This window comes from Marmota marmota, unplaced genomic scaffold, assembly GCF_001458135.2.
Source record: "Marmota marmota marmota unplaced genomic scaffold, marMar, whole genome shotgun sequence".
Classification (NCBI taxonomy): domain Eukaryota; kingdom Metazoa; phylum Chordata; class Mammalia; order Rodentia; family Sciuridae; genus Marmota; species Marmota marmota.
Window position 1 is genome coordinate 22,374,219 of NW_026000142.1, and position 13,490 is coordinate 22,387,708.

The window sequence follows — 13,490 nt, forward strand, 5'->3', positions numbered from 1 at the left end:
CTTGCCTAGCACGTGTGAGGCACTGGGTTCAATCCTCAGCACCACATAAAAATAAATAAATAAAATAAAGGTATTGTGTCCATCTACAACTAAAATTATTTTGAATAATATGCATATTAATCAATTTAAAGTCTGTGTACTTATAAAAGTAAAATAAGCATGCCTGAGGCCCTGGGTTCAACTCTACTACCAGAGGGAAAAAGTGAGATAGAGAGAGGGGAGAGAGAGAAAGGGAAACTGATTCACTCTGTGAGATTATTTAATAATAAAAAGAAGAGACAGGTGTGGGGGAGAGCACACCTGTAATCCCAGTTACTCGGAGGTGAGACAGGAAGATTCTATGTTCAAAGCTGCCTCACCAATTTAGAAAGGCTCTAGGTAACTGAGCCAGACCCTGTATCAAAGTAAAAATAAAGAGGATCGGGGTTGTGACTCAGTGGTAGAGCACCCCTGGGTCCAATCCTCAGTCCTGGGGGAAGAAAAGGATAAAAACAAGGAAGGCACACTGATTTTGCCTATTGTCCCAGTGACTCTGGAAGCTGAGGCAGGAGGATCATGAGTTCAAGGACAACCTGGTTCAAAGTCAGGGAGACCCTGTTTCAACACATAAAAAGTGTGGGAATGTAGCTCAGTGGTGGATTTCAATTCCTAGTATGACTCAAATGTAAATAAATGAAATTAAATTAAAAATAAGATGTAAGATGGATCAGGCCAGGAAGGGGTTACTTGAATTACTAAATTTGATTGCCTGTATTTTTTAGATGCATTTTATTTATTTATTTATTTTAATATATTGTAGTTGGGCACATACCTTTATTTATTTATTTTTATGTGGTGCTGAGGATTGAACCCAGGGGTTCACATGTGCTAGGCGAGCGCTCTACCACTGAGCCACAGCCCCAGCCCTCCTATATTTTTTCAACTAATCAAAGTGATCATTTCTTCACAATATCATCATTATCACTTTTTTACGTAGTCATTTTCAAGAGAAACATTTTAAAGGACAGCAAAGTATCTGAGAATCTTCATCTAGAAGATTCATCTCCTGTAGTGAGGAGAAATAAAAGACTTAATATCTTAAACCACTGGTCACTCAGATGAATGTCAGTGCCTCTCATTCTCTCCTCTATCTCTCCTCACTTTTCTTTCACAATTGACTTTGTCATTGACCTATCTTTGAACCTGTCCATTGTGCTTTGTATTTTAATGACTCTTTTCTTCATTTCTTACCTTTTATAAAATATTCATCTTCTGACTTTTCTTCTCCCATAATGTTCTGCTCTTGTTACAGAGCAATATTCCACATGTTTCTGCAATCCTGAATAGAGCACCACCACAGTTTCTTGCTCATTCTGAGGGAATCTCATCAATGATGTGAGTAGACACATTGTTCATTCATGAAGGAGGAAGCACTCTCCAATTAAAGACATCACTCTAGAAGAGACTTCCAAATTGATTTCATTGAAAACAAATGAGCAGGTTTTGGGTGTCTGCTCAGTGGTAAAGCACTTGCCTAGCATGCATGAGGCTCTGGGTTCAATCCCCATCACCACATAAGAAATAAGCAACAACAAAATAATTTTCAAAGGAGTCATGAAGCCAGAGTAGATAATCAAGTCCAGCCAGAGAAGATGGCAAGCCTCCCAGTCTGGGTCACAGCTGCCACTNGGAGGAGGAGGAGGAGGAGGGGAGGAGGAGGAAGAAATGAACAAATTAAAACCTTTCACTTGAGTTTTGACAAGAGCCAGAAAACCTTTGTTAACAAGAAACCTTACCTGATAACATTTAATTAGCATAAGCTAAATATTGCTGGGAATTTACATAGGTACAGTCTAAAGTTTCTGGGTAATTGGTGGCTGTTCCTTCTATGGTTCTTCCTAAAAATGACACAACAATATCTTAACCATTTTTGTACTTGTCTCTTCCTTCAGAGATATTTTGGCTCTTGCCATCCTCAAGAATTGGTTCTCAGGCATAGGGACTGAGAGGCTATGGGTAAGGGCTGGGGAATCTAATGTCATCCAGTAATTTGCCAATCTGTTCTCCTGTGAGTTAGTTGAATTATTAGCAAGAGCTGAACCACCCACATTATGACTGAGTACAAGCAAAGAGTTCTTAGACCAAAATGAAAGGAAAAAATAGTATTTGGTATTAGTCATGGCTCTCTAGAGTAACCCAACCAATAGGGAGCCTCTTACTCAAGAGGTGGGTGAAGATGGCCTTAGGCCTGAGCCTAAGCAACTCCATTTTAACAACTCCAGTTTGAAACCTGCAGTCTGACCAGGCACACCTACAGAGCCCTTCAGTATTGAAGTGGCACCCCCTTTCTCCATAGAAAAGCCCTCCTCACCATGGCTGATTTTAGGACTGTCAGCAAAAAAGTCTCTGCGAAAGAGTACAATGTAGATAAGCTTCCTATTTTTGTGTTGCCCTGTTTTACTTGGCCACTGGCCGGGAAGATACTAGCACCCCAGGTGCTGGACACCCCCTTACTAATTTTTCACAAACATATCCAGTATAGTACTTTGTAGAAATGTGCAAACAAGGCCTCTGGCCTTGAGCTGGGGTTTCACAAAGATGTCTACATTTTTAAGATAAGTTACAAATGGGCTCCAAGGTAATGAAGCCAGATTTAAAGTTAGGTAGTCGTGTAGTTAGGGAAATCTCGGGTCTAATATCGAGTAAGATCTAAAATGGAGGCCACGTTGAGAATGAATTCCTGAAACGCAGGACAACTCATGGAATGTTAATGAAGTCCCAAGAAAAGCCCTAGGCCCAAAGTCCATCCCAAAGAAATGTTAATGAAGTCCTTCCTGCCCAGATTACTTCTTTGGCCCACCTCTGTCCCACCCCTCAGGCCTTCCCACCTACATTCCATCACTGAAAGAACTATACAAAGGGGAAACAACCGCACTTCCACAGATTCCACCTCTTGGGTCCCCTTCTTCCTCTGGGGAGAAGTCTTTTCTGCTGTCCTTTAATAAACTTCTAATTTCTACTCTGACCTTGCCTCGGTGTGCTTCTCTGGTGTTATTCTTCAATATTGGGGAAGCAAGGACTCCTCACCGGCCAACAGTGGTAACAGTAACATCTGGCAGGGGGAGGAATAAAAGGGGAGTAGAAGCTCTCCCCTTCTCAGGTATTGTCCTTGAAGAGTTAACGTGCCCAGAACAGTGAAAGAAAAAGCTGCTTTTAGGTGAATTTCTGCAGACTATGAACTTTTGAGCCCCTCCCCTTACATGCTGGGTATAAAATTCTAAAACTCCCTGAACTCAGGGTTCAGGGGATTGATTGATTACAGCAAAAGCTGTGCCCTCTGAGACTGGCTGCAGCCAAATAGAACTATTTCCTGCTATTTTTAGTGCCATGCCTTATCTGTTCTTACAACACTCCAAGGCTAACTCATTCTCTCTCTCATCTTCTACCCTCTCTTTCTTTCCTTGGAGACTAAGGTAGTCAGGCATGGGCCATCAAAATGAGTGTAAGGGTAAAAGAAATTGAAGTTAAAGCGTAAAAGTTAAAGAGTAAAAGACCGGGTGTTGTAAAGTTTCTAAGCTGCAAGGTCTGAGTTAAATTTCTGTAGCTGTTAAGACAATGCTTGGAACTGCCCAGTAATAAGGGCTCTGTGTGGTCGCACATAGGCATTGCAGGGCCTGGACCAATCAGTTTAAATGTAACCCCCTCCTTAGGAATGACCTATCACTCCAGCCTGACCTGTTCCCGCCAATGAATGAACCAATCATGTTTAGGAGTTGTTATTCAATTTTCCCGCGCCTCATGATGATTTGTTCTGATGTATACAAAGCCCTCCGCCTTCCCCAAAAAGTGTACTTAAGCAGTGCTCAGCCCCTGCTCAGGGCTCTGGGCTGCTTTCCTTCTTGAGTGGGCACGGAGCCCCAGCATGCTGGTTCAATAAATCCCCCCTTCTGCCAATTGCATGAGTGGTCACTTGGTGGTCTCTTTCTCCGACATTTCGCGGGATCCTTACATGAGCAGTGGGGATTCTGGGATTTTCAAAAATCTTTTTGAACATATCAACAAACAAAATGTATTCAACTGAACACTGACATCCAAAATGATTGGCTGTGCCTTTAGGATTAGGAGATCCTGCTTTATGAAGGAATATGCCCTTGAGATCCTATATCCTCTCAACTTTATACCCTGTGGTTCAGATTAAGAGGAGCCCAGAAGAGTAGAAATAAAGCCAGATTTAAAGTTAGGTAGTCAGTGTAGTTAGGTAAATCGGGTCTAATATCAAGTGAAATCTAAAATGGAGACCATGCAGAGAATGACTCAGGGAAAACACAGGACAACTCATGGAATGTTAATGAAGTCCCAAAAAGGCCCTAGGCCAAAGTCCACCTCAAAGAAATGTTAATGAACAGCCCCAAGCAAAAAGGTGCTGACTCAGAAGTCCTTCCTGACCAGATTACTTCTTTGGCCCACCTGTGTCCCACCCCTCGGGCCTTCCCACCTACATTCCATCACTGAAAGAACTATAAAAAGGGGAGACAACATCCCTTCCATGGATTCCACCTGTTGGGTCCCCTTCTTCCTCCGGGAGAAGTCTTTTCTGCTGTCCTTTAATAAACTTCTAATTTCTACTCTGACCTTGCCTCGGCGTGCTTCTCTGGTGTTATTCTTCAACATTGGGGAAGCAAGGACTCGTCACCGGTCAACAGCGATAACATATTGGAGGTCCCAGACCGAGATTCTACACCAAGGTAAGTGCACGCACCCCATGTCTGTTTGAGGTGCATCTTTCTCTCTCTTTCTTTCTGGAGGGTAAGGTGGGCACCCGACGGCTACTTAAACGCAATTAGTGCAGCCGCCACTCTCCAAGACTCGGGTGAGAGGTTTCCCAGCCTAGGCAGCTCTCAATCACCTGTTCAATACAGAGCAGGCATGTTGGGTTCTGCCAAAGCCGGTTCCAACTTTTCTGTCTGGGCCTGGAGAGCAATTGGCCTGAGTACACAGTGTCCTGAATCCCGATCTGCCTCGGATGCGTGGAGGCTGAAAAAGAGATTCTCAGATAGGAATGCCTGATAACTATCAAAAGGAACTGCCAGAGTAGTTTTTAGTTTAAGGCCTTTATTTCTAACCTACACAGGTAGGCTTAGTGTTTGCAAGTATGGTTATCCAGCCCTAAGTAACAGAATTAAAGATTTCTCTATTAGACACAGAGGTCATACTAGTAAAAGGATTTTGCAAGATCAGATGACATTAAATTATTAAACTATATCTTAATGGAAAGAACGTCTGTAACCCTAAAAGTTAAATGTTGTGTTTACATTCCTGACAATTCTGGCAATGTGACAAATATCCTTAAAGATTTACATGCTCAGATAGAAGCCATGTCCTCAGCAACTTTGTCATGGAAACAATATCTTAGCTCCTAGTTCTTGGTACTTCCTGGTGGAAAACATTGTTAGTCTTTGTCTTTGCCATCATACTCATTGGCATATTCCTGTGCTATGGCATTTATTGCTGCATCAATATGGTTCCAGTACTAATGAATTCTTGTTTCTCTTATAGACCACCCATCACTCAAATGGCCCTCCAGCCTATTACTTCTCAATCAGACTTCTATCATGGACCACTGGATAGACCCGATTTTTAAAGGGGGACTCCAAACTGCCTGCCCCACATCATCCCTTTTCAGCCTGAAGAAGCCAGAAAGATCTTCTTCGCCCCCCTTCCTTACAGCAGTAAGGAGTTCCCAAATTAGGGGGGGGGAATGAAGCCAGATTTAAAGTTAGGTAGTCAGTGTAGTTAGATAAATCGGGTCTAATACTGAGTGAAATCTAAAATGGAGGCCATGCTGAGAATGATTCCAGGAAACACAGGACAACTCATGGAATGTTAATGAAGTCCTGAAAAGGCCCTAGGCCAAAGTCCATCCCAAAGAAGTGTTAATGAAGTCCTTCCTGCTCAGACTACTTCTTTGGCCCACCTGTGGCCCACCTGTGGCCCACCCTTTGGGCCTTCCAACCTACATTCCAACACCAAAACTATAAAAAGGGGAAACAACAGCACTTCCAAGGATTCCACCTCTTGGGTCCCCCTCTTCCTCCGGGAGAAGGCTTCTTCTGCTGTCCTTTAATAAACTTCTAATTTCTACTCTGACCTTGCCTCAGCGTGCTTCTTTGGTGTGATTCTTCAACATTGGGGAAGCAAGGACTCCTCACCTGTAAACAGCAGTAACACCCACACCCCCTTCCTCTTCCTCCTCCTCCCCACCAAGGTCAGAGTCACTGAAACTCAGGATCCCGCCAGGCTGTCATCATCCATGCTTGGCTGGAAGCCAGGGCCAGGCAGGCCTGGATGGGTCGGGTGGTGTGGGGCCTCACTAGCTCCTGATGAGGAAGATGTGGGTTGGGTCACTGCTGCAGCTATTGTCTCCCAGCTCACTGCTTGCTGGGGGGTTGGCCCGCGGGAAAGAGGACACCATGTCCTGCTCACCAGGGTTGAGTGGGGCTGCCCTGTGCAGGGGCCTCCAGCTCTCCAAGGCTCTCTGCCCCCTGCTCCAACTGCAGGCGCTGGAGCGTGTGGATGAAATGGGTCTGCACATGCGCCTCATCAAATTCCACACAGCCGTTGGGGTTCTCCCAGCCCTCCTTACAGCAGCCACAGGGGAACCCTGTGTGGTCCATCTGGCACTTGATACCCGCTGCAGGTCTCAGGGTCACAGACCCTATTGCAGTGACAGCCACAGTCCTCACGGGATTGGCGCAGCGCCTGCAGTTCCGGCTTCTCCTCATGGTGGATCCTGCGCACATCCGCAGCCCGCAGCAAAGCACGCCATCACTGAGCTGGGTGGTGTCGTGGGAAGTTCACTTCTTCCAACCGGCCGCCTGCCATAGCCACTGCCAAGCCTTCTTCCACAGAGGCATCACTGATGGCATCCACTGGAAGTGGCAGGCTGCCTCCCCCTCAGGTACTCCAGAGGCTGAAAGCTTCCATCGCAGCATCTCCGCTTCTCCTCTTTCAACCACTGGCGGAGTTTCTCCCTCCAGGCCCGGGCTTGTTCCTGTGTAAACTCACACAAGGAGAAGTGGCAGCAGGCGTTGTGGCGAGGGGCCATGCCCAGAGTACAGCCACCACTGCTGGGCACACTGGTGAAGCCCTGGCACCGTGGGAAGTAAAAGACAGTGATGCCTGTGAAGGCAACACGGCATGGGCGCTCCCGAGGAGCCCGCTTCAAAATGGACCGAGGGGTGAAACTTTGGGAGCCACAGAAGTCCGGTTCAGATAGGGGCATCTGACCCCAGGGGCTCTCTTCACCTGAGACTGAAGAGCTTGGGGAGCAGGAAGGAGAGACGCAGTCAGAGGAGGTGGAGGAGCAGAACGAGGAGGAGTCCTTCTCCAGTTGGTCAAACTTCCTCTTCAGCAGCCCAGTCATGGTTGCAGAGGTGCTCTAGAGGCTGGCGACAGACTGCCTGAGAGCTGGTCACTCGCCAAGGACACCGACGCGACCTTCGTCCCAGCCCTGCATGCTCCCCGCCGCGCGCGACTCTCTGCGCTCTCCGGGCAGCCGACTGTCAAGCCGCCCTTCGCTCTGCGCGTCTGTCGTCTGTCGGCTGCGGCGGCGGCGGGAGACTGAGAACGCCTTCTTGATTGCTGCTGTCTTCACTTGAAGATATCAGACTCTTGCTTCTTCACTCTTCCAAAGTGGGCTCTGAAAGTGATTGTTCAGGGAGTTTCCAGAAGCTTCGGTTCAGACTAGGAGAGCACTGTTGATCTCTCTTGTTTGGGGGCTTCAGCCACTTGTGCAGCTACCGGTTCCTCCAGCTCTATAGCCTGCAGACGGCCATTGGGGACTTGCGGTCAAGTAAGCCAATCTAATCAGTCCCCTTTCTATAATCATACTTCTTGTTGATTCTGTTCCTCTCGAGAACTCTGACTACTATCCCTTCCAGGTCACTGTTTCTGCTTCATCCCATAAGTTTTGATATAGTGTGTTCCCATCGTTTTTAGTTATCTATGTATTTTCTTTTTTCCCTTGTGCTTTTTTGCTTGATCAGAATTTTTTTTCTTTCTACAAATTTGTGAATTTTCACTTCCCTTTTTATCACAGATTTCTAGCTTCATCCTATTGGGTGTTTATAAGATACTGACAGTTATTTTTAAAGTATTTTTTACAAAGTCTCCATGATAGGTCATAAATATCTTTCATGAGGAATTATGGCCTAATTTATTCCAACAAGCCCCAGCCCTCCTATAATCATACTGGGAATTTGTTTCTCAAGTTCTGAATTGAATGGAGTGGAGTATGAGGTGAGAGATCAATGAAAATATAGCACCAGATCTGAAACCAGAAACTTATTTCCCATTTTTAAATTGCTTTCTGGAAGTATTCCTATCAAAAGTATTCTACCATGTAGGCAGAGTTCAGGAAGGAAAAGGTCACAAACACACCATGTTGTGATTATCTAGGTATTTTGCTGACAACCCCGCTAAAGCCAGAAGAAAAATGTCCATTTTTCAGTGACTTGTATGGAGCAAGACTGCCTTCCAATTCCAGAGACTAGCAGATGATAGGTTTTTCTTGTTGTTGTTAATCTTCTTAATTGAGCTTTGTGATGGAATTTCCTTTCAGGATTAAAGCAAACACCACCCAGGTTCCCTGTAGGTGGTTAGAAACTCCCTGGAGGCCAGAGAAGTTTCAGAACACCAAATCTGCTGCCTGCTGAGTCCTTACACTTGGTGGTACCTGGTGTGTGGTCCACAATGCCATGGAGCAGCACGTTCCCTGCTGTGCTCCACAGGCTTGGTATCCTGCAGTCCAGGCGCCAGAGCTCCAGAGGCCTCCAACCTTGAGCTCAATATATCAGCCAGAGTAGATGGGCCCCAGTCGCTGCCCTTCTACATCCAGCCACTGCCCTTCTACATCCAGCCACAAATTATCACCCATTACAGAAGAATTGCACTGTGACCTGCATTCCACACCCCAGGGACGTTTTCTCTGGCATTGGTCATGGAAAGATGACTCTCCCAGAGCACAGGGCACCTTGCATCAGGACACAGAGCCTCCTGTCCAGGACCAGGTGTCTGCAAAGCCGCAGGCACCTCCAGGAAAATCAGGGGTCTTGAAGGTGCCCTGCCATTGACCACCTGCTGAGGCTCCCTTGTGTTCCAGGTGCTCAGTGAGGGAGGTCTAGAGGCCAAGACCTCTGGTGGTAACCCTTGTAAGAGCCCTCTTCCCCCTGCCCCCGCCAGTGGCCAGAAGAAAAACCAAGGCTGCTGGGAATGGATCCGGGCCCTTCTGTGCAAGACTCCCTGAGGCTGCTTGAGTCTGTAACCTTTGGGACCCAGGAGCACTGAGATTTCCCCTGCAACCATGTTTGGAGGAGTGTTTTGGAAGGGATCACCTAGAAGTAAAGCTTGTGTTTGCTAGTCCACCATGGAGGTTTCAGAGCTCTTGTGCACTTTTCTTTGGCTTCCTCAATAAAATTGTGCCAAAACGTGAAATTCTTGGGTGTAGTGTACTTCTGCTGGGGATGCTGGGGAAAGAGGAGGCTCAGACCACTGGGTGATGAGAGACCACATCCAGGTCTAAGTGGTTCAAGTCTGAATCTAAGGGGGCCCTCCCTTATTGTTCTTTCTCTGCTGGCAGCTTGGGTTAGTGGTCTCCAGGGTAGAGGTGGGTATCCGGAGCACTGGTGTATTGGGTGTTCTACATTCACTGCATCTCCAAGCAGATACATAGCAGCCTTGAGAACCCAGATGGGAAATGATTTTCTGTGCTACCCTGTCACCAGTTTCCCCCAAGGCTGTTTCAGGGGTGCCCTGTCACCTTGCAGTTGACTAACTGACACTTCTGCCTGTCTTACATTCAAACCCACCTACAACCTTCTGCTTAAAGAGATTCACAGTCTGACCAGGCATTTAGGATTCAAAGGAGTCATGAAGCCAGAGTAGATAATCAAGTCCAGCCAGAGAAGATGGCAAGCCTCCCAGTCTGGGTCACAGCTGCCACTACACACTTGACTGCACTCACTGCGAGGCCTCTCAAGAGACCCCAGAAGCTAAAATCTTCAAACTCTGGGCCTTGGTATGCACTCATTGGCATAGATCCTCTAAAAGACTCCACCCAGAGCATTTTGCTGCCAGGGCCCCTTCAAGGAACTCTACTAAAGATGGCCTTCATAGACCCTACTTTTCCTGGCATTTTTAAAATTTGAAATTGAAATCATGGGGCTTTGGTTTTTGACAATCTTACAAAACGTATCTCCAGTAATTTTTAGTTTTTGTTTTGAGAAATGATCTAATGAAGTTGCTGAATTGTCTCCTTTTTTTTTTTCCATACCAGGATTGAACTGAGGGGTACTCAACCACTGAGCCACATATCCAGCCCTATTTTGTATTTTATTAAGAGACAGGGTCTCATTGAGTTCTGTAGCACCTCACCTTTGCTGAGGTTGGCTTAGAACTCCCAATCCTCCTTTCTCAGCCTCCCCAGCCACTGGGATTACAGGTGTGTGCCACTCTTCCCACCCTGTCTTGAAGTTGTAATCCTCTTGTGTCAGCCTTCTAGGTCCCTGAGATTACAAACCTGTGCTGTCCTGACCCACGTGGCAAGATTTATCTTTACAATTAATTTAGTATTCAGAAAGCCAAAGAACTGTTTCTCAGGGATATTATACAAAATATCAAAATGTAGCTAAATTTTTGCTCTAGTGAAATAACTGAAAAAAAATAGTACATAAAGTAATTGTAATGAATATATAGCAAATAATTCTGGTATGCTAGAATGTGCTAAGGTCTTCTAGTATATGTAATTCTGGGAAGAAAGTGGGTTCAATAAGTAGTGTATTTGTAGCATCTATTTGACTAAGAAGGAAAGTGAGAGATGACTTCAAATTGCATCAGAAACCTTACACCCCATAGTGTGAAAGAGAATGAAACAGTTTGGTTTTGAATCAACACATGAGATGCTAGTTCCCTAGGTTTTTAAGTCCAAGTATAAAAGGTTGATAACTTGGATTGACATTTAAATTTATATTGTTCTTGGTATTTGTCTCTTGCATTGAAATTTCACCCTAAGGTCTTTGCATGTAGTCTTAGTTTGGCATTTTGTTTCAGTCCAAAGGGCTTTCTTCCTTCCTTACTGGCCTCTCCTTCTCTTTCCTTTCCTCTCTCTTTCCTCTCTCTCTCTCTCTCTCTCTCTCTCTCTCTCTCTCTCNCCTCTTCATCTTTCTTTCTTTCTTTTAAGATACTGCACACGACTTTGACAGATCAAACTGCAGGATGACTACTGTGACTTCTATTGCCAATGCAGCTCCAGACACTTGCTTTTTCCTGGACCTCTAGGTAGTTTCTTCTTCCTGAATTTTTTCTTCTGCTACCTTTTCTTTTAGCAATCTAGAGCTATATTCAGTGATGTCCTCCCCCCACTAAGTTTCACTCAATTCTGACTGCTGATATGTTCTTGCCTTAAAACTACATGAGTGTTTCTCCTGGAGCAGAAAAGTAATGATGCTTGGGGGAAGTGTGAACCTGGAATCTGGAAAGGAGAGTTCAGATTACACTGGGTATTCAGAGTTTTTGACTGTTATGGTGATAAGTGTTATGAAGTGAAAGATTTGAAATCATAATTAAACATTAAGCAAGAAAACAGATTGGGATGAATAGTAGGAAAAAATGGATTTGAATTAGGCAAAGTGGAAATAAAGTACATAAGAAGGAATGCTTGATGCTTTTGAAGTACTAATTATTGATAATTAGATCTTATCAATGTCATCCACCCAAAATCAATTTAAAAAGTGATGAAAATTATGGAACTCTTCTCAAATTCCCACAGATAAATACAGATTCCTAAATGCTTCTTCAATAGGAAAGATAAGCATGGCCTCACTAATATTAGACCAAGAAAGTTAAAAGAAATACACATTTAAATGGCATATTAGGAAGTGTTAAAAACTTTCAAAACAGAATCCAGGGATGTAGGTCAGTGGTGGAGCACTTGCCTCGCATGCATGAGTCCCTGGATTTACTTCCGGCTATATAAAAAACAAGAAGGAATTTTCATTTTAACTCATGTTGTTACAATGTTGGAAAGGGCTGGAGTTGTAGCTCAGTGGTGCAGCACTTGCCTTGCACATGTGAATCACGGGCTTGGATCCTCAACACCACATTAAAAAAATAATAATAATAATAAACAAAATAAACATATTGTATAACTAAAAAAAATTAAATGAAGGCAAAAAGACCTTTCTCAGTATGTTGATTGAATAAATTTTGTAGGCTCCTTCAACATGGAACATAGCCATGTGTTTTAACAATTTTAAATATACTATATTGATACAGGAATTCCACTTTCAGGAATTTATTCCCCAAATTCATTCTATTAAGGAAAAAATAGTGTTCTTTCATACTACAAGATAAAAATGATGTTCTTAGTTAGAAATAAGGCAACCCTTAGAATCCCAAAGGGAATAGATTGTACAGAGGTTCTAGGACATATTAAATGCCTTATAATTAATTCCAAGAGGTAGAGAGTATTAAGTATTTTTAAATATATGTAAATATTTTTAGTAATAAAAACATGGCTCCTTGTTGATGTGGAATCATGTAGATTTTAAATCATTATACAAAGATAATGATGTTAGACAATTTTGTAGATTTTGTGTAGGACCTTTAATCAGAAAAATATTTGATAAAATCAATTCTCTATTAATCTCATATCTTCAACTTTCATTCCTTTTTCTGTCTAGCTGAAAATTATTCTAATGAAAGGAAATTTTAGTAATGACTTTTTTAGCAAGATATTTGTAGAGTCACAAAAACTACAAAAATACAATGAGATTTTAGTTTGCAAAATTGATGCAAGTGGTATCAATAATAATTCAATTAAGAAGTTTATTAAATTATGAAATGGATGCAAAAGATACTGAAGATTATTAAAAGACAAACTTTAAAATAATATAAAGATTAGTTAAGACAAGTAAAGGTGTCATAGTACAGTTAAGTGGAGGTCAAGTGAGGAGGTACCTCCATCTCTTCCTGGTGCATTTGCTAGCTCAGACCAAAGCACTTGGCCTCTCCCTGTGCTACTTGTCAAAGGCTGAGCCTTTCTGAGGCTGGGGAATTGCAACAGAACCTGTGGCCCTCTGCTCCTTGCAGGGACCCACCATGACTCTTGGCCCCAGGCACATTTGTAGCTTCAAGGACTCATTCCTGCACTGAAAACCCAATCAATACCTTAAACTAGAAATCTTCTTCTTTCACTATAGTTTTAGGACAATATATTAATATTATATATCAGATGTTATATTAGGCATGAGAGTTAATTTTTTTCCCATTTAAAAAAATTAAGATAATTTTTTAGGTCCCTAGTGTATTATAAGGCCCTAGCACTTTGCCTAGTGGGTGGGTGAGCCCTGCCTAGTATCCTAGTGATTTGTGGTTAACAGCAGCTGGGGCTCTATCTCTAGAGGGGCCGAATTATGAACCCTTTCAATGCAGAATTCTCCTGGCCTAACTACATG

General features: G+C 43.7%; 1 pseudogene; it reads right to left on the reverse strand.

Annotated features, from left to right (window-relative positions):
• Positions 1–6,150: 6,150 nt before the first annotated feature.
• LOC107144420 lies at positions 6,151–7,593 on the reverse strand (annotated as a pseudogene).
• Positions 7,594–13,490: the final 5,897 nt, after the last annotated feature.